We start from the raw sequence: 24,716 nt of genomic DNA on the forward strand, positions 1-24,716 counted from the left end.
CACAAATGAAAGGCAGTGACAGAATCACATAACTGTCTAGGTTGGAAAAGACCTTGAAGATCATCCAGTTCGACCATCAAAAATTTAAAACCATCAAGAGTCTCTCCTCAAAAGTCTCTGCCCCAAGAGCAGCCCAAAGCCAGTCTGCAGATCAAAAAAATGCATTAAGGGACCTGCAGAGCCAAGCCTTGGAGTGTGAATCCTTAGGGTACAGGCAGGAACAGTGCAACCGGAGTGGTATTATTTATACCTGGTCCCCCAGGTCTGCGCCGGGCTGACGCGGCTGGCACCTGGCAGAGCGCACACGTGCTCCCATCGGGATCACAGCAGGCAGAGGAGAGGTTTTGGGTCCTCCCGGTAACCCTGCACCAAGCACCACACCACCTGCAACGACAGCCTCGAGAGGTGAGCGCAGCAGCTCCGGCCGCTGGGCGATCCCAGGACTAACCACGCTCGCAAGCCGCGACGCAGCCCAGGCTGCACGGCGGTACCTGGCCCGGCACACGGCCACGCCGAGCCCGCACCGGGTGGCAGATGCCCGTGCGGTGCCGGGGAGTTCGGCCCCAGGGGGCCTCGAGAGCAGGACAGGAGCGTCAGGCGCTGACAGTCTCAGTGCTTCGTGCTCCTGGCTCAGTCCCATACAGCACGTAACTGCGCGGTGAAGCGGGCACCGAGAACGGCTCAAGCAGATCTACCCTGTCCCCCAGCCACGCACAACGGCAAGAGAGACGGAAACCACCGAGAGCTGCAGGTCCCTCCTCTGCGCGGTGCAGCCCTGCCACCTCCCCAGAGCTCCCCGCAGACCACGCAGCCTTACCAGCGAGCTCCTAACCGAAACCAGCCCCGCAGAGCCCGGCCAGCTCTGAGGAGCACTGCCCTGCGCCCGAGAACACCCTGGTTTGTGTTCCACAAACCTCGAGCTGGAGGACACGGGACTCATTACTTAAAGACAAGGGTATAACGTGGCATCTGAATGCACCGGCGGGCTCCTGGCCTGCCCGAGTGGCCAGATCGTGAGCTCCACAACCCGCGGGAGCAACGCTGGAATTTCAGGGCTTCGTTTGGCTGTCTACCTGCTCTGGGAAAGGGGGTTTTACAGCCCGCACGCTCCGCGCTGGCTTTGGAAGGAGGGTTTCTCATGGCTGGGTACATCCCATCTCCCCCCGGGCTCTGTTTACCCACGATAGCGGCCCGCTGCCCCGGCTGTGCAAACACCGGCCCTGGGAGCCGCCGGCACCCGCGCAGTACCGTGGCAACGTGGCCGAAGCCAGCTTTGCAAACTCACAAAGTGTGCAAATTAATTTCATTATCCGCTCTTGCACATCATGAGGAGGGAAAACAAATAACCTGCCTGAAAGTACATTCTAGTAATTATTAACAGGACATAAGTTAACCCCCGGGGAGTGGGAGGAAAGACTGGCCGGAGAGGAGAGCCTGGCACTTGCCTGTTTGCTAGAGCTTACAGCACGCCAGTACTTTTTAAATATAAAACCCAGCCTTATGCTGCATTTTGTTCCCTTTTTAGCCCAAGAATTCTTCATATGCTTGGCTGAACCTACATATTCTCCCAAATGTTTACCGAGTAAAACTGACCACTCAAATATTTCACCAGCAAAGCTCTTGGCTTCCATTTGCTTTTGCTTTGACGTCTCTCTCCCCCCGCAAAGGCTCTGGAGGCACCCACCCCTTCGCGGAGCTGTCAGGATCGTACACGAAACCTTCTTTGGCGATGACTAAAGCCCAGGTATGCACTGAACGTTCTGGTTGCTATTTCACTTCAAAAACATCCTTCAGCTTAGCAGCCATGCTGGTCTGTACTGGTAATCCCTCTCCTCCCCACACACAAGAGAGCAAAACCTGAGATTTAATACCCTGCAGCACACAATAATTTAATCCAGCACTGTACATCTGGATTATGCGACCACTTCCCCATGCCGACAGGCACAAAACCCACGTCACAGCAAAATACGTGTTTATGGAGCTGGAATTTTTGCTTATGGAACTCATGCAATTAGCTCAATTCTCAGAAATCCTCGTAGCTTCTATGTCACCCATGACAACATGGTGATAGGTGATAACGAACCCAGGGCTCTACCACAGCGGAGAGCCCTGAGCACTGCACCGTGCACCGCTCCTGTGCCAGGAGCTGAGGAGATCCCTCCCTGCCTGCTCCGGCTGCCTCCCCGCAACGGGGCGCTTGGAAATACAGTCCGAGGTGCCCAGGCTGGGGGGATTTGCCTTCATCGTGGAAAACTGGGGGGATCTCAGCTTGGAGGAGAGCATGGTAGACCACTAGGAACCTACAGCGGGGCTGTGGCAGAGCTCCAGCAAATCTTACAGCATTATTAGTAAGCCATTAAGAGGCACTGTCAAGACAGATAGGCTTTAAGATGACTTTACAAGGCAGTTGTCAGGGATTTCAGATACACTGGTTGCTGCAGCAGCTCAATTTTCACTTTAAAAAGACTGTTGTATGAGCATTGTTTTAAAAAGGGACCTCAAAGTAATAAGCTGAGATGTTTTTCAAGGTAGCTAACGCAGCCACATTTTAAAACCCTGCCTGGCATCAGCACAAAGCGCCTGCACGCACGCACCGGGGCTCCGACTGAATTAGTCAGAGCCCCGTTTGGACGCGGTTCCTGTACAAACCTGCTCCCACCCGAGCGCTCGGCTCGGCGCAGACACGGCCCGGGGACGGAGCAGCCCGAGGCAGCAGCATAGGTACCTGCTGCAGCAGAAAGCCCGAGAGGGGTCTCCTGGGCCTGCCGCCCTCCCCCGGGCTGCTCGCTGCGGCCGGACACGGTCACCAAAGCGCGGCGGTCCCCGTGCTCCGGCCCTCCCTGCCTGGCTCTTATTTTTAGAAGGGAAGTGCAGGCTGCGTATCCACAATACTTGAAACGAACTCCCCAGTGGTTCCAAAAGCTTTTTACTCGCCGTGTTTTGGAGAATATAAATATAAATAGATCCGCACAGAAAGTCTTTCATGTTCCTCTAATGGCTAAGGGGCTCGCTGTGCTGCTCGGCAAGCCTCAGTACCCTCAACAGCTCGGGAGCGCAGTGACCTTCAAGGGCTTCCCCAGCCCTCCTCCTCCTCCTCCTGCCCCACCACAGACCACTAATGAGCCAGGAGAAGCAGTGGCTCAATGTGGGACCTATGTGCTCCACTCGTATGGACCCAGAAGCTCCGTTCGTATGGGACCTACAGGCTCCATTCCTATCACATCACCAGCCCTCCCTGCCTCTCTATATAGGCAGAGGTCTCCACTGACCGAATCCAAAGACATTTTCATGTCTGCCTCCATTTCCATGCTGTTTCTGTATGCCCCATACACTGTCACAACCTATTTTCACTAAGTTAAGTACAAGGATTTGAAGCAGAGTCACCCGTTCTGTTGGCACAAGCTTCCTAGGTCTGTGTTTTATTTTCTCCTTGCCCCCTCTCCCCTCAGACCTCCCGAAACAGATTTCCCATTACCGCTCTGTACCTCCCTACCCTGCTGGACCTGTAAGTGTCCACATGGTTTTACAAGAATAGCTTCAATCAGCACATTTAATCCAGCTTGCCACTTTTTTTTTTTTAATCAGCAGTACAGTTTTCCATAGTCTAAGTCAATGTGGAATCGAAAATCACCCACAAGCCCATCCACTCTATTCCATTTTAAAGGCACACTAAACGTTTTGCAGAGACAAGACCCTTGTGCCATGAAGAGGGCAATTTTCTGACTCTGAAGTTGGCAAGCACCTGTTCCCAGTTCCGATGGGCCGTGACGCATCGTCCGTAAGCGTGAGTGTGTGTGCAGGGAGCGCAGCAGCTCCGGAGCTGGCAGCAGGCTCCCCAGCCTCCCAGCTGGCTGCTCACACGGGAGTCGCTGGGTCGGGGCACTTCACCCGGCCAGTTTTTCTCTCCCATCCTTATTCTTTTGCATCTTTAGCACGTGACTCAAGTTTTAGAGCCGAGTTTTGTCCTCATTTTAGTGCAAGTTAAACACGCTGCTGCTGCCATCAGCCCGAGGGTGTGAGTCACAACCAAGCCTGCATATAAAGCAATTTATTTAAAATTCAAGGGAAAATGTTAACGCCTCAGTACTGTAGGGGTAAAGTCTATCTCTACCCCATCGCCCCGAACTGCCGCGCTGCAGCAGCTGCAGCAGCTGATGAGCTGGGGTAAGTGTGCTCTGAGCCACCAGAAACCCAACTGCCAGAGCCAGGAAACCTCCGCAGCAGCTCCACAGCCTGCAGCGCGCCGGGGGGCCTCGCTGACCAGTGTTCCCCCCAACCCACCTTCTATACAATGACAGCAAGGGAAACGCTTCCACAAAGTCCAAGAGAGGAACAGCAAGGAAAACTCTCAGAGCAAATACCCTACAACGTGCTCTGAAATGCAGTTCCTTCCCAAGGACTCAGGGCGGGCTCAGGTTCAGGACAACTGAATCTAGCCCCCGTGTAGAAATTACACCCAGCAATGTTTTATAAAAGTGGTATTTATTCGTTTTAGCAATCTCTAAAACTCTCTGCTACTCTGAAATTTTCTGGTTCTGAGTTCTGTAGGCTTTACATTTTTTTCAGTGCTAAATTCTCCCATACAATCAAAAAAAAAAGAGAAATGTTGACACGCTTTCTCTGCTGCTCACCTCTGATGGCATACCCTATGCCCATTAAGAAGCCTTAAAAAACTTTAACTCTGCAGTAAGATTTATTTTTTTAAGTTTGCTGATCCTGGAGAGCGGGCTATTAGACAAGAGCACAGGCTGCAAACAGCGTCACGACACCCAGTAAAGGTCAGACCCCCGTTATTTACTTATTCATCTGAGATGAGGACACGGCCCAAGCAATCCCTCATTCATCTCCAGTAAATGGCACATGCCCCCTCCAGCCTCGTGTCCCCGGCTCTCTGCTCCTACCAGAGTCCCTGCCCGGGGACCTCACCGTGATATTCAATTCTTACAGCAATGCTGTAAGTTTTCAATACGCTTTTCAGCCTTTGTCATGACTTCCTGTCCTGTTTTCTTGACAATTATCTCCTTTCCAGTGAAACAGTGGATTACACCATTTTTCATGAAACACCGCTATGGCTTCTTCCCACTTTCCATTGACCATTCCACTGTAACTGCTCACCACCAAGCAGATCAAGAAATTTATTCAGCTTTAAAACATTTTTGCCATTTTTTACACCCAGTTCTGCTGCCAGAAGGGTTTCCCTCTGCCGTGCCGGCACACCACAGCGCAGCGGGCAGCAACGAGGGGCGGCTGCCAGTGTCACAGCCAGAACACAAACCCACTGCCGTTTCTCTCGGCGGCTGGAGAGGCAGGATGGTGACAGCACGTACCAGCACTACCTCGACACAACTCCGAGACCCCCTCGTGCTCCCAGGCTCAGCGCCTGGACACCACTGAGGTACGGTCACAAGAGCTGCAGCTCAAAGGTCGCTCAGTGTGGTGGGACTCAAGGGCCGGGTCTCCAACCTAATTTGTCACTCGACAGAGGTCAAACAAGCCTTCACTGAAAATAACACGAGTGACAAGACTCCTTAAGGCCAGACATCAGCCACAACCGGCTTAAATGCCACCTGCTAACAAACCTGTCCAGCAGTAGTCCTGCCGCACTGTACTGGGGCCACCAGACATGGACCTCTGGGGCCACCCGTCCCGCTGCGTTTCAGCCCCTTCCCGAGGCCCTCGCAGGCACCTCCCGTCCCGTCGATCACACGGCCTGGCTATTCCAGGATGGTGTCACTCAGCGTGACCTCCCGGTGCCGAAGGGGACGGTCCCGATTCATTTTTGTCTCTATAAACCCTTTCACCTTCGAGCCTCATGACTGAGATTGAAAGAGATTAAAAGCGGCTTTTACAACAACAAAGCATAATTGTTTACTTTAGGTACCAACGAGAGGGTGCAAGGACAAACCGTATTTTTGCAAGCAATGGTATGTCTCTGCCACCCCAGCACCCCCCGGCCCTCTCCAGCAGATGCCCTGGGCACCACTGGGTCATTCTGGCAACCTCCGAACCCAGAGGGTCACTATTGCCACCGGCTCCCAGCTCTCCGTAGCCAGATTATCCAGGTTGAGATGATCTGTGGCCCAGAGGCGAGCGGCTCGGGGCTGGCCGTGCTGCTCCGGCGCCGGCCCTGCCAGGGGAGCAGGGGGGCTGTTTCCACGTAACGCCCGGCCTCAACTGCTACATCCTGCAGGAGGGGAGCACCACGCAGCCGGCGCATCCCACGATACCGGGACTTTTGGGATATTTTGGTATTGCAGTTCCAGCAAAACGTGGCTGCATTGGTCCTCTGCTAGGATGAATGACAGTGAATTAAGTGAATCTGGTATCCTCCTCCGGATCGCAGGCTTAACCTTTGGCCGAACAAACCAACCCTGCCTGGCTAGAGCCATGTGGAAGATGCTCCCCCATCAGCCTTTTTTTCCCTGTTTCTGCAAGGTTTTATCTGAGTCTCTGTTCCCCACTTTGTGATGGATTAATTTGCTCTGGCATTAGATCAAAAGGTGCTATCAAAGGAACAAATGGAGAACCATACACTGCTTTCATAAAAGATACAGGTATTTCCCAGCGCATCAGAGCTTTGTTTCAGGCTCTCAGTGATGACACTTTGCAAAGGTTGCTATAAATTCTGAGATTTTATGCTTACTTCAGGCACAGCCTCTACTTACAGCTCCTCTGGTACAAGCTTCTGCAAATTCCCCTAACACGCAGCGTTATCCTGCTACGGCGATGCAGGAACACCGGCCCAAACGCTCTCTCCAGGCCTGGCTGGCGCTGAACAGCGATGCTCTGTTGCAGAGGCAGGTTTGTGAGCTGGCTTGGGGCGACGCACTCACAGAACCCAACAGGGAGCACCCACACAGCTGCTGAGGGCTCCTGGTCTTTCTGCTTCTCCCCAAGGCCCCCAGTCCGGACTTTGGGACAATTCCCTCTCCCCAGGCATCGCCCCCGAACACCTGCAGACCCTCTGCCAGGCCTTCCCTCTGCTCAGGCTCAATTCTTTGTTGGTTATAGATGAGGAAAGTTAAAGTTTCAACCTGCTGGGCTTGTGCAGGTCAGTCCAAAGAACTCTTTCTTTTCTGACATTTTGAATTACACAACTATATGCCAGAAGTGCATTTAAAAGCCAAGCTTAACTTCAGGCTAGGACAAAACAGCGCCGTTATCACTCCATCAAACAAAACATCTGCCATGTAGCTGCTAAGATGTTAGCGATGGTCAGGGACAACACACACAGACAAAAGAATATATGAAAGGTTGCAAAAATAATTTGCTGCAGGTCAGGGCTTACCTGCAGCTCTTAGGAAGACGAGCAATATCGCACATAAAGACACGGGGCCGTGCAGTGCTGGGGAGGTCGTGTCGGGGGGGAGCACGTTTTGCTCTCCCCATCGCCGGCACCGCGCTCCAGCAGCCCCCACAGATGGAGTAGGGCAGGACCAACCCTTATTTGTAGTGGTTTTTTACTTCAAAAAGGACAGGCAAAACTAGCTGTGGACATGACACAGCGCTGGTCTCCCTCTATCACGATTTTTACAGATGCTCCATTCTTGCGAAGATGTGAACTGGGAACGTTTTTCTTGCTTTCTAAAAACTGATTCAGGAACGCGTTTATTTTCACACTGAAATGTGCAGGACGGTCTGGCTGTGCAGAAGGAACAACTCAGCACTTTGCAGGAGCGGTACATGCAGTGCACAGACACCCAGCAAAACGCATTGATTAGGATGGGGCTTTGCATACTAATTTACATTATAACTGTTCCACCCCCATTGTATCAGGGCCTGTGAATGGAGGCATTGTCTCAGGGCAGAGCATTCTTCATACCAAGCCCCTGCGAATGGGAGCCCTGGTGCTACGCAGTAACAAAAACAAAATCTCAGCAGAAGTCCATTAGCATCCAAAGGGCAGGAGCCTGAATGCATCAGAAGAATTCTTTGAAAAGTAAGAGTGAAACGAATGTAATAAAATGCTACTATTAAGTGATACTCATTGTCCAAATTAAACCATCAGAAGCAAAGACCTTGACTCTCAAAACGTATTCAGCGCAGCACATGCTGCAGAGCCCGGGAACAAGGCTATTAAGAATTTTAAACCCCTGGACTTGCCTCAAGTATGGATTACTTGATTTCTTCGTGAGCATTGATCACACAGAACTACATCTGGATTCCCAGAATAAAAGCTCGTACCTTCAGGAGGGTGTGCACGGCCATGCACTGCCCCCCAGCAGACACACACCAGCAGGCCGGGAAGGGCAGGAGCCACCAACGCCCCGGCACGGGCCCAGGTTTAAGACACCGACAGCCCCGCACTGCTCAGAGAGGCCAGGCTGAAGGCAGGACAGAGGACTTTCCTAGAAATGGCGGAACAAGGGCAACGTTTCCCTCTTTCTGCAGATGTTGGGAAAGGGACTGGCACGGCAGCGCTGACCTTTCTGTTCAACGCCTGTGCTCCTCCAAAGCAGCGGAGAAACCACAGATTTCTCCGCTACAGCAGAATACACGGTGCCATTTCTGAGTTATGAGTTGGTTACCCGGTTTATTTATTTAAGGTACAATTCCTAAAACTCTTACATACAGAAAAGCTATTTTTAAGCTATTCTACAGCCGCTGCAGGAGTGTCCGTGCAATGGCCCTGCCAGCCAGGCCAGGAGCCGACGCTGGAAGCTGCTCTGGCAGCTCTGCCGCTGCCGGGGTCCTGCTCTCTGAAGCAGCTGAACCAAACCAAAGGGACGAGACAGCGCTTCCCCTGCCCATCGCTCCCAAACCAGCCCCCAAAACCCACCTCCTGGGTTTCCAAACCCGCTCAGCTCCATGTCTGCAACCTACCACCCAGCTGCCGTCTCCTCCTCGCAGAGGAGTCGTTGGTTAAACCACACGCCACGTGTACCTGGGGCTCTTCCCCATCTGCCTCCCAGACTCTCGCTGCTTTAATCCTCTTTCTACCCCTCAAGCTCATGGCCAAGCCCACGACCGCCCAGGGACGAAGCACAACACGCTCCCACGTACCTGCATGGGCACCACCAAGAGGAGCAGCAGGCAGGTCAGCTACTTGCACTACGGTAACATGTCTCAATACATCATATTTTTTTAAAAAAAACCCCAAACTCCTTCCTCCTTTTACCGAGCCTTCGAGCTCTCACCTTCGCCTGCAGCTGGCAGCAGCCCCGGCAGCGCCCGCCGCAGGCACACAGCTTGGGCGGAGGGCGCGGATGCTCTGCCCGTCCTCCCAGCAAGCTGGCTGCTGCATCCCTGCAAGGTTTCTCGAGCACTTTGTTAGCAGCAGCTCGTTGTGCAAGGAAACGAGAACATCAAAGTCACAAACTCCAAGCAAGTAACTCAACAAGAGCAGACGGGTCGGCCCAACCAAGCCTGCCAACTTTCCTTCTGGTTTAGAGCCTTTGTTAAGTCTGGAGAGTTATGAGATGGGCTCCAGTCCCTGCAGTTCACAGCAAGTTTCAGTCTAGAAAAGCGCTTTCCTGCGAAGTAAAGGGCTCACCTCTACATTTTACAGCATTATGGGACCGGCGGGTCACTCATCCGAGCTGCTCAGTACAGGGAGCCCCTTGGGAAGCCAACCGCTCTGCCAGAAGCTGAGGGCTGAGCAGGAGGAGCTGGGTGTGCCCCAACGGTGCTGTGCTGCTCAAAAGAGGGGGCGAAGCACAAACACCTTGTCTAAAAGGCGTCGGATAACAACTTTTGTGAATGTCAGCCTGGACAGCTGAACAAAAGTCATTCAGATGTCCCTTCCAAATTTTTAATGTCATTCTTGCAAAAGGAGAGCCTATATAAAAAGAAAAAAAAATTCACTCAATATGAACCCTAGAAAATCAGACGGATGGAAAATGTGATAATTTAATATAAACAGCACAATTTAGTAGTCAAGGCCTCCTGGAAATACGGTTGTATGAGAAAATTGCTACATCACCGCAGCGTTTACTGTACCACGCTCCAGCACAGAATATTTCACTTAGTTTCTTTTCTATATCGCTTCATGAACCCTACATGTGGACATTTCAAAACAATGCCGCCGTGGCGCCCCGACACACAGGATCTGCATATCAATGTCCCCCCTGGCCCCTTCAACTCTGCAGAGAAAGGCCGTAATCTGGGTTTTGTCCCTGGCCTCTCGGCCCCATGGAGCGGGAGCCGGGTTATGCAACCTCTATTCACCCTCCCCAAGCCCTGGGAACATCTTTGTAGCCCAGGACAGGAAAGCTGGAGGAGGAGGAGGAGTGGGGAAGGGGCCTGAAGACAATTCGGGAGCCAGGCTCGGGGGAAGGATGACGCTCTGCATCAACTGATTTGCTCTCCTCCTTCATCAGAAACCAAGGGGGTCGGTACAGACCCCGCGCATGGGAACCCACGCAGCGAGACTGCAACCATTCCCAGCCAACGCATCCAAACCAAGCCGGTTTTGGGGAGAAAAACCATTTCTTACTTCAAGAGTCAGGGGGTGCCGGCGTGCAGCCATACAGCGAATGCCACAGACCCCGGTTCACCCTGGAAACACACAAACGTGTTTCAAGTCTACGGAGGATCTGGCGGACGGGAGATGGTGCAAGTGCCTTTGCACGTTCCTGATCCAAGTGTTTCTCTCACAGTCAGTAATTAACAGGATTTATATTTTACGCTAAAATTAGCTACCCAGGGACGTGCTTCCCACGGCGGTGCCGGCACACCCGCTCCTTCAGCCAAACCCCCTCATTTCAGAGGGGGACAGGAGCTGTAAACGGGGTTTTACTTCTATAGACGAACACCTCCTCTCCCAGTGACCAAGTCCAACCTCTGCCCGCACTGAGAGCGCCCCCGACGCAGACATCAGGGAAGGGAACGAGCAAACCCATCTTTTCAGCCCTGGTCCTTGCAAAACCACACGCTGCGCTGCTACTCGCACACAGCTGCTCGCCATGCGTGGCTATTTTTGTACAGCCTATAGAACAAAAATATAGGTAGCTATGTCAGGTGAACGTTTGCACTGTTGCACAGTGTGATGACAACCAAACTAGGTCAAGCCTTAGCCAGTACCCTTTAAAAAAAAGGGAAAGGAAAAAAATAATCAGTGGCAGAACAGTGAGCTCGCAGGGAAGAAAATATTTATCATCATCTAAGATACTTACTGTGCATGAGATGACTTGTACATTTACATATATTCAATGTATACACACATATACATGTCTTTTCACAGTTTATATGGTAGGTTTTATTTTATTTTTAATTTTTTTAAAGGACACTGAAGTACCTTGGACTGGAAAGAAGATATTTCATTGGCATTTCACACACCGACTTCAACTGGAAAGGAGTTTCACCTATAAGGCTCTGGTAGCCCATTCTTGGTGAAGCCTCTGGGCAACTTTATTGTATTTCATGGTTTCTCCACCATGAATAAACTCTATTCTTCTGCTGCACTGAAAGCAGGAGCCTGGCAGGTAACAAGATCCCAGCCCTGCTGGTAAAGGCAACTTGACCCCATTCTCTAAAAGGGGAGAGGAAGGTAAATGACTTCAATTTATTTTCAGGAAGACAGTCTCCCACTTCTCTTGGAGCACATCGCACCTCACAGGCTGGAAAATGTGGAAATTGAGGTGGTGGCTGGCCGACTCCTCTCGGAAGGGATTGCGGTTCAGCCGAGAAGGCGGCAGCAAGGCTTGTGCATCCAGTCTCTGTGCTGGTCTCAGGACAGTTCCCAGTTTGACGTGAGCAGCTGACCACTGACTGGGAGATGAGGCAACCCTTCGGCTGCGGAGCAGCCACGCTCGGGCTGCACCCCACCGTTTGGCTCTGGGTGTTCTGCAAGTTTTACCGAGCAATGGGACGGACGTTAGACAGGGATGAGGCAGCGCTGCTGCCCCTGGAGTGCCACTTGCTGCCTCCCGAGGCGGCAGGCAGAGGAAACCTGGCGTGCACTAACACTGCACAGGCTCATGGAAATCAGGATCTGGGTAATTTTAAAGGATTTCTCAGTGAAAAATGTTCTCAGACTTAGTTAAACAAGACAGATAAAGCCTCTGTTCCTGTAAAACCTGATGCATGATTATCAGTTAGGGCCAACGTATTTACCCTAAAATTGGGTAATATTGTTTTATGGCTCTTAATAGTTCAAACCGACAATGCACCGCTCTGAACAGACGCTGCCGAGCAGTTTCTCAGCCTTTCATCAGGACTGCGTAGGCGTTGAATTCTGGAGCTAATCACCTTAGCAACGGCTCTAAACATATGTGCAGTGACATCAGCTGATTTCTGAAAGCTGTAAATAGAGGATAATAGCACGAAAAAATTCTGGATTAAAGCCAAGACCTAAAAAACATACTATTAAAACACCGCCTGTAATTCAATGTATGCAAACTTGTTTGCATCCCCGCTCCCCAAAACCTGGGTAATTACACACCTACCAGCACAACTGGTGATTGCCCCACTGCAGGCTACTTTCAGTTTCAGAAATTTCCCAGAAACGAGGATTTAATAGAAATCCGTCTTCAAATTAATTTTAAAAAGCCTGGAGAAAAATCTGCAGATAACCCCACACAGCATGAAGGCTAAAGGAGACCTGCTCCAACCTACAACCCTGTGCTTAAAGCCAACAAGTAATAACCCCAACTTAAGAGATTTATTTATCACTGACTCATGCAGGAACTGTTGACCAGGAACCGTGGCAAACTCCACTCGGAGGACGTGCTGCCAGGCCCGTGCCCTCGGTAAAGAAGAGTTAAAGCAGCATCAGGCACAAACGTGCAGGAGGAACCAACCCATTTCTGGAAGGGCGAGCAGACAGCGTGAAAGGGGCATATTCTGAATTACCTCATGTTTGGTACCTCATTAAGATCTTAAACTGTCCGTTTAGGGAGTCCCTCAATCAGCCCTCAGTGTAAGACACACGGACAATATACTTTTTGTTTTCCCCGTTTCGTTGTGACCCATATTTCGGAGGCCTGTTGTGCAGGATGTGACCTGGCCGGCTAAAGAAACCTTTGCAGTGCCTCCATGTTCAACTGGCACACTGGGAGGGAGAGAGGGGTGAGGGGAGAAACGGGCTTAATAGGATTTTCAAATGTCAAAAAATATCTTTAGCAGGCCCATTTACGCAGAGTCTTAGCACTTGCTGAACTTGAAAGCAAAATTTGCTGTGCAAAGAACACGGCTTGCATGCTAAGCGGACCCAGGAACGCTGCTCCTGCAGCACAAAGCCACCCGGCTCCTTCACCCTCGGACGATTCGGGGAAGGGGAACATGGTGTGACTTCCACATCGGGGCGAGCAGGGAGCTGGGGGGCTCTGGGGTGCCGGGGGGCTCGGCGCTGGCCCTCACCACGTGCCGCGCAGTTGGCAAGGCCCCTGGGGTGCGGCACAGGCAGCGCTTCGGGCCAGCTCCCCGGCTACTGGCCCACCAGGCACCCTGCCCGTGGCACGCTGGCCTCCAAAGGGACCGGGAAATCAAGCTCGTCTTATTTGTGAAGCGCCCTGCATTAAAAATAAAAACCAGTAAGGCTAGGGAAACAGCAACTGCAAACTTGACAGCTGCATCAGAAGGAGGATGCAGCACAGAGCCAGAAGCGAAAAATTCCCCCTCCTTTCTTCTCTACAGGGTTGGGTTTTTTTTTTCTCTGTCAATGAGAGTTGCAAGGAAATGCAGTGAATTGAGATCAGCAGTGTTCGTTGTTATTGCATTTTAATTTAATTAGCATTATTTTGTAACGACAGGTAAGTTACAGTGCCTCACCTAAATGCCGAAGCCAGGTAGTGCCTTCTGTTCCCTAGAAAACCACCACGCCAAAGATAATCCTGCTATTTGCTTTATGCCTTTAATTTCTGTAATCCATGGTTACCAGTTTCAGCGAGACTGCCATGGTTACTCCCCTGCTCCTTTTATCAAAGGCTCCTGTGTGCGTCTCGCTGGAGCGACAGCACTTCTGCCGAGATCTAAGAATAGCAGAGCCCCTTTCCCGAGCGGCCGGTAAGGTGAGACGCAGGGGAGGGCTGGAGCTGGAGCAGTGCAGGGGGAGAAGGGGAGGGTGTGGGGGGGTCAGCCGCCGCGGGACCCGGTGACGGACATCCCACGCGAGGAGGTGCGGCACCAGCTTCTATTTTCTGCCTTTCTTCTTGCACAAGGGGAGTCTCGGGCTAGCAGTCTGCCCTCGGCAGATCTCTAGGGTGTCTGTTTGGCACCTTTATCATCTATTTCTTTTTTTTTTTTTGGAAGTCCTTCTCTGTAGCTTGTCTCACAGTTTTTGTGTACTCCAGAGCTTTTGGAGTCAAATCTTCAGAGAGCGCCTAAAATTCTGGATTGCTATTTCTGCATGAGAACCATCATACCCCCCAGTACAACCAGCACTCTGTGGGGCCGGGCTCCAGTCTGGCTGTGAAGTGACCTGTCACCATCACCCACATCCCACTGCTGGGAGAGCGACGCGCTGAGCAGCACCTCGCACGGCCTGAGCTGGTTTCCCACACGAGCAGCGTGTCTCCGATCAGCCAGCTCTCCAAACTGGAGCCGGCCAAAATCTGAAAGCACTTGGAACGCTTCTGCTCAGCTGCGCACCTGCGAGGGGCGAAGGAGAGGCTGCTGAGCTGGGGGAAGGTGAGGTAGAGTTCGCAGGGTGGGAAGAAGCGAACTCGGCATCGCCAGATCGCCGGTCCTGGGAGTCGGGGCCTCAGCAGCGGCGCGCGGGCCGGATGGGTGCAGGGACCGGCCGAGCACAGAGCTGACAGGTAGTCACCGAGCACCTGCCAGGCCCAACGCACAGTTTAAAAGATTTTGTACATTACTGCCCTATACAGTGTCCAGAGTGTTCGCAAATCTAAGCCGGTACCAGCGCAAACCCCTGCAGGGATATCGGCGCTCAGCAGCTGGGGGCAACCAGCGTCACCTCGTCACCTGGAGGCTTCTGCCCCAGAACCACAAGGTCCTGCCAGAAGCACGTGCAATGCCGAGATGCTGATGCAGCTCAGCACCCCTGGAAAACACCTGCCTTCATAGAATCCCAGGCTGCTTTGGGTTGGAAGGGACCTTAACGCCCAGCCAGTCCCACCCTCCTGCCATGGGGGCACCTTCCGCCAGCCCAGGTTGCCCAAAGCCCCGTCCAACCTGGCCTTGAACCCTTCCAGGGAGGGGGCAGCCACAGCTGCTCTGGGCAGCCTGTGCCAGGGCCTCACCCCCCTCACAGGGGAGAATTTCTCCCTTAAACCTCATCGAAATCTCCCCTCTGCCAGCTTAAAACCATGATCTCTTGTCCTATCCCTCCCCCCTGATGACGAGTCCCCCCCCCCTTTCCCGCAGCCCCTTTCAGCCCTGGGGGGCCGCTCTAAGGTCTCCCCGGAGCCTTCTCCTCTCCTGCTGAACCCCCCAGCTCTCTCAGCCTGACTCCCACCAGGTCCCACTACAGGGGTCACCCTGTGGGTGCTGCACTCACTCTTATGGCATAGGTCGGACAAGAGACTGGGTGTCTGTCTTCAAGAAGGGCACAAAGAGGCTGGTGCCAGCACCCTCGCAGCCCATGGCCTTGGGCCAGAGGAGCCCAGGACCCCCCGGGAAATGCCCCGGGCAGCCCCGCTCCCCTGCAGCAGCACAGCTGCCTGCCCCGTTCGGTGACACGCAGCTGAACGCTTCTGGAAAGAGCTACAGTTGAACCGTACAAGGACAGCTAAGAGGCATCAGAAAATGGTTCAAAAAGCACATACATTCGCCCTCCTTCCAGGGACCTCTGCCTTTAGAAGCAAATGCTCAAACACCCTGTGGAAACTGGTTCACACGTGCCTGGAGATAAACAACATCACGGGACAGGTAAGCTAGTTACTCATGATTTATCACACCATCTCCCCATCTAATTGCATAGCTAAACGGTCAGTCATTTTAATCCACCATAAGCAGCTTATGCTTTCTTATGTAGCTCTACAACATTGCTCACTTCCTGATTTGGAAATAATAATTCCTGTAAGTCTTGCTGTAGAAGGTGTGAAAACCACCGTTTTCACAGTAACCCTGCACAGATTGAGACTTGCAAGATGCACGCACAGGACAGATGTCTCCTGGAAGAGGGTCCCAAACATCTACTTCATACTCGGTGTTGAGCAGAGGCTTTGTGGTGAGGGATCACAGAAGAAAATTCTACATGCAGATGCAAACCCTTGGTGCCAGTGCCCTGTAATGTCAAAGCATGTTTCTAATCTTACCTCGAATCATACCCTTAGCCTAAATCTGTTCCTTATCTTCTTTTGACAAATTAAGCCATCTCCTACGATAACGTTCCATTTCACTTGTCCCACAAACAAGGCTGGTTGTACCGAAACCACCACGTCCGAGAGCCCTGCTGCCAGCACAGCTCCTGGGGCGCTGACCGGTCGCACGACACCGAACACCCCGCCATTTGCCTTTCACTGCCCCCACGCCCCCCCCTCAGCCGTGCCGGGCACGAGCAGGACCCAGCTGAGCGCACACACACACAGAGACCCCCCCCCAGCCACGCACCGCGTCCCACCGCCTGAAGTTGCATCAGCCTCGGCGCCTTTCCCCTTTGTGTCCTGCCGTGGCGCGCTCTGGTCACGCACCGCGGGTCCTTACTCCACACTTTCCCACTCATCCCTTCCCTCCGAACAGCTGACTGCTCTCCGGTTTGGTTCCTCTATTTACTCGCCACTGACTTAACAGGAATGGGGCACCACAATCTCCCCAATTTCTGGGCTGGTTTTGGTGCTTGCAAATTCTAGTGTAGCAGTTATATGATTTTTTTTTTTTTTTTTTTTTAAATTGTACATTCAAAATCCTTAGGAGACCCATACAAATGAGCATAAAAAACTGCAAGGGTCCACCAAAAAAGTGTCCCCACACGCACGGAGACCCCCCCCAATCCCTCCCTGTACCCAGAGCCTGGAACAGACAAAGCTCATTTCAGCTTTTCCCCACAAAGATGTGGATAACCAAAGGTTACAGACTTATCTAAAGATTTAGGGGAAAGAAATCAGGTTTTGGGTGACATCAAGCTTTTTTCACCGTTTAAAAACTACAGCCACTGAAAGTGAAAGCTCCCGTGCTGCGGAACCCAGGAGCTCCCGCACGCCGCTTACACGCCTTCCGCTCACGGAAACGGCCGCAGCCAAGGGGATTTTTCTGACTTGCAACACCAGAGAACTTTAGCCCCTGAAACCACCCATGAACTTAGGCCAGTGAACCCAAATCAGGCTTAAAAATCATTCCAGATACTGAGCCAGACCAAAAGTCACGAGCTGGAACCGCCTGCCTTTGATACCCTAAACGCCTGTTACTGCTCTGGGGCGAGACCAGGCGGGATAAACTCCTCCTGCAAGAAATTTTTTTTTTTTTTTTTTTTTAAATTTTTTTAGCTCGATACGAAATTTATTTTACCATATGTAAAATTCATTTGTGTAGCTGCACACCCTAGTAGGCTTGAATGGGGCGAAGGAGTATTTCAACTCCCAGTGCAATTTATTATTTAAAAGCAGTAAAATTACATTGCTGATAGGAGAGCCCAGGCGGAGAGCAGCGGTGATGTAATGGGTAATGCAGCTCCGCTCGCTGTATGAACCGCGCTGTACATTAGCGTGCTGGCGAGGGTGGTTGCTCCTATCAATTATTTATAGTCTTCTGGCGCGCAGCCTGGAGAGGGTCACATCGCTGAAAGCTAACTTTATCTGCATTGTTCCCAGCCTCCTGCCCAGCTGTCACTCTGCTCGCTAATTTAATCCACCCAGAGCGGTGTAAAAGGATGCAGGAGTGCTGGTTGGGCTCGTCCCTCCCCGAGCTGGAAAAGGAAGGTTGGGCTCTTCCCACGAGCTGCGGGGATCTCAGTGATTTTTGTCAAGGTGCTGACTTGGCTTTTTAAAAATCTGTGTGTGAGTCTCCCTCAGTTGCCGGGATGATCGAAACACGGAGCGTTTCAGGGCCAGAGTGCTTGGGGGGGTGAAAGGTGGGACGTCGGCAGTGCGAGGGGGGTCTCCATCACCGCGCCACGCGCCGGGCGGGCTGCGCTGCACGTCCCCACCTACGGCAGCAAGAGCTGTTCAATAATGTATGGAAATACAAAGGGGGAAGGAGAAAGCGCACCTCAGCTCTTCAGAAAAACAAAACAAAAACAAAAACGGGGAAAAATCTCTCCTAGATTTTTGTTTCAGCTACAACCTGAAAGCGCACAGCCACGGTCTGATCCCCTGTATTTCCCCACCGAGGGAGCGACAGCGTCTGCTGTACCAGCCCACCAGGCAGCAAGTGACTCTCAAGGCTTTGTCCCTACAACTCAACAACATGCCTCTTCCACTGTTCACCCTCAAATTAAATATAACACGATCGCTCGCCAGACCTGTTTGGCCCAGAAGCTGTATTAAAGCAATTAAATTTTAACTTTAGCTGCTGCAGGGTCTCTGCCACTGCAAGAGATGCTTCCCCAGGAAACGGCTCCGGCAAAAAGCAGGCACAGGAAGGTGAGCTGCTGCTTCTGCAACTCCTGCGCTTGGTCCTACCCCGCTGACCAAGGGGATTCACGTATCCTGTATGCTGCACCAAATATCGGTCCCACGCCTCAAATTAAAGTCCATTCCAGCTTAAATCATAAGGCATTTTTCAAGTCTTGCAAAGCCAGGAAAACAACCTGAGGTTTCCTGTGATTCGGACTGGCTGTTTTATTTCAAGCAACAAGAAGTACCCAGGTTTGGTTTAAACGTACAAAACAATTCCGACGATCGCTCCTGAAAACAACGCACAGCAGTTTCATGAAAAATGCGTTTGCACAAAAAGGGAGCTGTTGAAAAAGAAAACAAGGGCCCAGAGGAAGCAGGTCTGTTCTTCCACGGCACAAACAAGGGCCCTGCTGTGGCACCGCCGGGACCAGCCCCTCCGGTGGCACTCGGCACTCCCGGAGGGGAGCAGGAGAAATTTCCTCAAATTCGGTGCAGACCCCCAGCGCAGTCGCAGAAGCTGGGGCAGGGCAAAGGCAACAGCCAAACCCCTTCACATTAGCATGACTGAAGCAAACACAAGACAGAAAACGGTAATTAAGCTTCAAGCAGTGAAAACCAGCAGTGAGCATTTTCTTCAACTTTTCTGCACTATGAAAATCAGGAGAATTCCACCCAAAACTCCAAAAGGGGGGAACTGGGACAGCCGTGGGAGGAACAAACTGGTTTCCGTCCCAGAGCCAGCACCACCCCAAAAAAAGGGGATTTGACCAGGGGCTGAGCCCGGAGCGCGCAGACCACGTGCTGCTGCCACCGCGCCAGCGTCTTTGGGGCCTTTACATCCTCTCCGAATCCAGGATTATTTCCATGGCAACTATCTGGAGAACTTATTAAGTAAAAAAACCAAGAACAGTTTGAACACACAGAACCTACATTCGTAACGTACTAGCTGACTAAATTAGCAGCGCTAAGATTTTTAGTAATCAAAATAGATCATGTTCTAGAGATTCAATCTTCTCTTTGCCACAGCTAAAAAGAAAAATCTGATAGTAATACCAGTGCGGGGGAAAGAGGAGAAATTATAGGTTCTCTAAGACCACAGCCCTGTATCAAGCCAAGTCTTATCCTATTCAAGCGATTCAAGAGACATTATTTTAATATCTGACAGTTCAAGTGCTGTTAAATAAGACTGAGTTTCCAAGAGATGATAAACTTCATCGCAAGGCACCTACTACAGAATCAAAGAGATGGCTATCGCTGGCACAACGCCGTTCTCTAGTATAAAAAGATACAGTGAATCACCTCACATTTGTACAAGAACAGCCCGTGTAAGTCGGAGCCCTGCCCTTCCACGCTCTGTGCGGTACAGGGCACGGCCCGCCCAGAGCAGGGCTCCACAAGCGCCGTCCCGTGCGCGGGCTGACGCGACAGACACGCAGCGTCAGGCCTGATCCCGGGCAGACCCGCAGTGCCAGCGTGGAAACCCGCTGGAGCTGGCTGCGTTCCTGCGCTCCTTTACGAGCTAATCATCTTCCTCGCTTCACTCAGGCATTAGTTGAAACAGAAAAGGAAAAACCAGTGGTCCTTTATTGTATTTAACTTGAAAGATTCCTGAGTTTGGAATGTTTGCTCTGAGAAATGACAATTTGCTTATTGAAGCTGATCTCAAATAAATTAGAAATTAGCAAAACCTTATTGCAACGCTGAAAAGGATTCATCTTCCTCTATTTGATTATTCTGTAACCGAATTCCTGTCTCCTTCCAGAGTTGTTCTGCAAAACAGCAAAGGAGGCGCAACGGAGCGCGAGGGAAGGCTCGTAAACAAAGTCAAGGGCGTCTGCCTCCGGCACGGAGCTCACCCCCGGCCACACGCATCCACTGGGGGAGGGCCGGGGGCAGGGACACGCCGGGCAGCGGGCTCAGCCACACCACTGAGGGCGCAGCACCCAGATGTGGGGTTCAGGCCGTCTGTCTGGGTGTGGAGGTGCAAACCGAGCAGCAGCCTCCTCTCCCAAACTCGCAGGAATTTAGTGGCTACCTGGGTGCCGCCGCGAGGCACGGCGATGAGTAAATTACCAAAGTTCTGGCAGTGCTCAAAAAGCAAATGCTGCCCGAGAATTTCCTAACAGCAATTCAGAGCAAGAAGTCTTAACAGGAATGATTTTGAAAGTGCTCTACAAAAAAAACCCCAAAACAGTTAAATGAACTGTTGGCTCAGTCACCAAGTCCAGCCAGGGAGATTATATGCATTATTGATTTACCTTAGAACAACTTGGGAACTCATTTCCAATGGTTTCTAATGGAACCTGGATTTTCTCAGTCCTAATCTGCCTCGTGAGGTTGAGCCTCCTGCAAGGAAATACAATACCACAGCATTAAAATGGCAGCTGTCAGATGCACAACAGCCCCATTCATTTAATGAAGATAGTGCAACGGTGATAGGGATTTTTAAAGGCTACTCCAAAAGGCTCCTTTGCAATTAAATAGAGTGGTGAGAGCAGGGCGGCGAGGACGGCCCTGTGAGTGCCTACAGACCACGGCGGAGCCCTGCAGGTCTGGGGATTTACGGAAACCAAAGGGAGGTTATGAAAACTTTATTTTTGTAGTATCAGCTTGCACGCACTATCTATAGTCCTTTCAGAAGCAATGCTGATTAGTGGTTTGAGCAGAGAAGTGGCAGTTTTGAACCTCAGCTCCACTGCCGACTCAGCCACAAACATACAAACCATTTGGGCAAGTCAGTTTTTCAACAGGCACAGCTGTAAGAGACACAGAGTAATGCTCTGGTTTCTATTCTTAGCAGAGCACGGGATGGAGACAGCAAAGCATATGTACAGCCAGTAAACAATCCTTCCCTAGGATCATCGAAGCCATTTTAAAATAGTAAATTCCCATCTGAACGAATTAAGACCTTTATGAGGGTCCACGACCATCGGCCCCCACCTGCAGATGTGACACGCTCAGAGCACCCGAGAAAAGGGAGCTGGTTTGGGGCAATTTCAGCCCAGAAACGGGCAATCTGGGCAACAAGCAGGTGCTGGAGCCTTCCTCCCCATCTCCCACCGCGCGGGGGGGACTCGCAGCGTGCTGGGTCAGGCCATGCCCTGAGCACCAAGCCCAGCAGCCTTGGGAGAGGGACAGCCCCCCCCTCAGCCCCCTCCCGCACCACGTGCTGGGCGGCAAGGGATAGAAGAGGGGAGCAGGGCAGTCCTCACCCCCCCAGGGCCGGGGAAGGGGCCTGTGACCAGGACAGCACACTGTGTCAACCTCTGCTTCAGCAGCAAAAGCTTCTCCGCTTGGGGAAATGTTTTTTCCTCAACAAAACACACTGCAGTGGGTTCAGCCTTCTGAAACGGGGGAAAAAGAGGGTTATTATCCCTCTATGTACCTAAAGCTAAAAGAAAAATATTTTTCTTAACCCTTATAGAAAAAAAGATTCCTTTAATACAAAACCAAGTAGGGAATATCGTAGCCTGAAAGGAGGCTTCCAGAAAGGTGTGAGCATAGAAAACAGAAGCTCAGAGCAGGAAGGAAATAGTAACATTAGCTACAGACTTTGAATACACACGCAGATCTGCATCACTGAGCATGAACAGTGAGCAAAATATTCAGTGCCAAAGAACAAAAAACAACATTTGATCCTCAGCTATTTTCAAAATTCATCTGCAAATGCATCCTGCCTTAAGACAAATGAAAACCAAGGCGTGATGGATATATGGCAATTAACCGCAACCGTTATTTTTATTCTTTGCAGTGTCTTGCTAGAGAACAAACGCTGCCCTTAGCCCTGAGCCATCCTGGGGAAGAGCTGGCTGCTTGCAAAAATCACTGAGCATTATGTTCTGCCCCTTCTCCAGTTTAACGTCTTACCCCGCAGCTTCAGAAGCTCCTGGCTCCGGCCTTGCCCCTCCCTTCCCGCGCTCCTCCAGCTCCCCCGCCCCGGCAGCGGTGCCAGATGTCAGGCTGACCCCGCGGCCGCCGCTCCGGGGCAGCTATCGGGGTTACGGCGCGAGGGGAGCGGCGAGCTCTGGCGGCGGTTCCCATCTCACCAGGCAGAGATGGGACGGCTCCCCCGTACTGGCGATGGGCTCTGGGCACTGCTAGCAAATTTACTCCCGGGGCTGGGGTTTTTTTGCCTCCTAAGGAACTGGCGGCAGCAGAGCCAGCAGGAAGTTTGACAGACTGTTCACGCACAGCGCAACGAAAGCCTTCGGCACCCAGAGCCGGGTAAGGTGACCCTTGACTATGCTAAGCATCAGTCATTCGCAGAAGTGTCACTTACTGCACGAGGGGAACGGATGACCTGAATGTCTCCTGCAAGAATAATTGCACACTGAAGGCAAGGGCTAAAGTTTCTGGAGAAGGGAGGCTGCTGCGTGCTGGGAGGGCGATGCCGCAGCACGCCGAGGACCATTCCAAAGACACCGACCTGCCGCAAGGAGCCGCCGGGGAACGCGGGATGTATTTAAAATGAACCCAGACCTGTATTTTTGACCAAACTCCTTGAAGGATGATGCCCCTGATGAAGGAACAGCTCCAAGGCAACGGTATGCAGTTTGCTGGAAGGAAAGGGAAAGCTTCAAGCCTGACATAAACCAGGGCTCAGATTCCTCTATCGTACCGAGGCTGCACCACAGATAAGGCTGCGTCAACTTTTCCATTTGAGCACTCTCCCCTCTAAGGTTTACAGTCAGAGTGAAAATGTTTTGGCCAGGTGGAAACTTAACAGAGAGGCTCCCCAAGCAGGGAGCTGCCCATGTAAAACACGACAATGTCACCCACCCAGACTGGGTTTCCCTCCACCAGGAAAAATCTCATCTTCCTCCCCATGAAACTCTTCACGTTACTCCACAGCAGATACGCCATACCCCTCCATCGGGCTGCTCATCCGGAGTTGAGAGCCACACAAAGTGTCCCACAACATCAAACAAGCCGAGGGACTGAAGCACAAATAGGTTAAACATTAACCTAGCAGCTAAGAGGAGGGCGTACGACTGCAGCGGCGGCGATCCACCGTGAACAGGAGGAGCTGGCACCTGCCGTGCTCTGGTTTTGGAGATGGAGGTTTTGGACAATAAGTGTGTTTCTCACCTCTAGACTCCATCTCCTGTGGGAAGAGGAGCAAGAAGTGCGAGGTGGAAGGTGGCTCCTGGCCCCCCATCACCGTGCCCAAAAGCAGGGAGCCCGCTCTCCCCTCCACACCGCAGGCTCCTCCGGACAGAGTCCCCTGGTTGTGCGCCACGGCAGAGCGAGGGGAGCAGACCCAGCTCGCAGGCTGACAGCTCGATGCTCCCTTTCCCAAGAAAGCACCAGAGGAGCCCGGCTCCCCCGCAGCCCCCGGTGCCTGCTCCTGCTCCACAGGTGGGTGCAGCGCCCAGCACCCAACCCCGTGTGCCGGGGAAGTTTTGGGGCCTGCTGACGTGCGTGGGGGATGGGGAGGTATTTCGGTACCAGTGAGCGGCACAGCCCTCCCCCCTGCATGCTTCACTGCAGTTATCCCTGAAGACAGAAAAATTTGTGCTTGTTTTTCTGCTGCTGCTGAGCAGCTAGGAAATGTCTCCCACCACTGAGAGCCTGAATAAATCCCGGCTTCTGAGGCAGCATCTGAAATCAGCTTCTCTCCAATCTCCATCACAATTTCAAACCTTTAATTTACTGAGGCTCGAGTGAAAGCAGCGTTTGTGTTTGTTTACCGGCCACAGAGGAGCTCTGAGCACTCACAGTTTATCACATTTACCCAATAGATATATTCCGGGGAGCTTCTTGGACTGGCCATGACTTATCACAAATTACCAGTCCCTTAACTTTTCCTCCCTGTTCCCAGGAGACCCAGGGACCTGTCCCTGGACGGCCGGGCCAGCCGCCCGCGCACACAGAGCTTCCAGCAGCCTTTGGGGAGCGCCTGAAATGAGCCTGGGTTCTGTGCTTCAGAGTTCAAATGAAAACAAAACAAAACAAAACAAAACATACAGAAAGGAAGAAAAGAGCCTGATTTTATTCTTCTTCCTCTGTTAAATCTTGGAGTGCCGGACCAAGACACGGCAGTTACTGCCCGGGGAAGCGCCCTCGCAGGCTCTGCGGAGTCTGGAAAACTTTCCCCCGTTACCTTCAGAGAATTTACAATTCGCTGCTGTATGTCAGTAAAGCAACTTTGTTCTTTCTGGAGGAAACGGACAGATTGCAGGAGAAAACTCTATCCCAATTGCTGCCAAATTCCACAGATTTAGTTATTAGTAGGCAATTAGGAACCATTATTAACACTTCCTACTACGTTAAGCTCCATTCGCACCACAGCTCTGCGCCAGCCTGGACGTTTCTGAC

General features: G+C 52.0%; 1 protein-coding gene across 3 annotated transcripts in view; it reads right to left on the bottom strand.

Annotated features, from left to right (window-relative positions):
• ANKRD11 (ankyrin repeat domain containing 11) overlaps positions 1 to 24,716 on the bottom strand; it is a 154,445-nt gene that overhangs the window by 49,657 nt on the left and 80,072 nt on the right. The window contains exon 3 of one of the 3 annotated variants that reach the window (XM_074913435.1): positions 20,657 to 20,744. The exons of the other annotated variants lie outside the window; for them this stretch is intronic. The gene's annotated coding sequence lies outside the window, so the exon portion shown is untranslated. The remainder of the gene's footprint in view (positions 1 to 20,656; positions 20,745 to 24,716) is intronic. 3 annotated transcript variants of the gene reach the window in all.

This window comes from Athene noctua, chromosome 9, assembly GCF_965140245.1.
Source record: "Athene noctua chromosome 9, bAthNoc1.hap1.1, whole genome shotgun sequence".
Taxonomy (NCBI): Eukaryota; Metazoa; Chordata; class Aves; order Strigiformes; family Strigidae; genus Athene; species Athene noctua.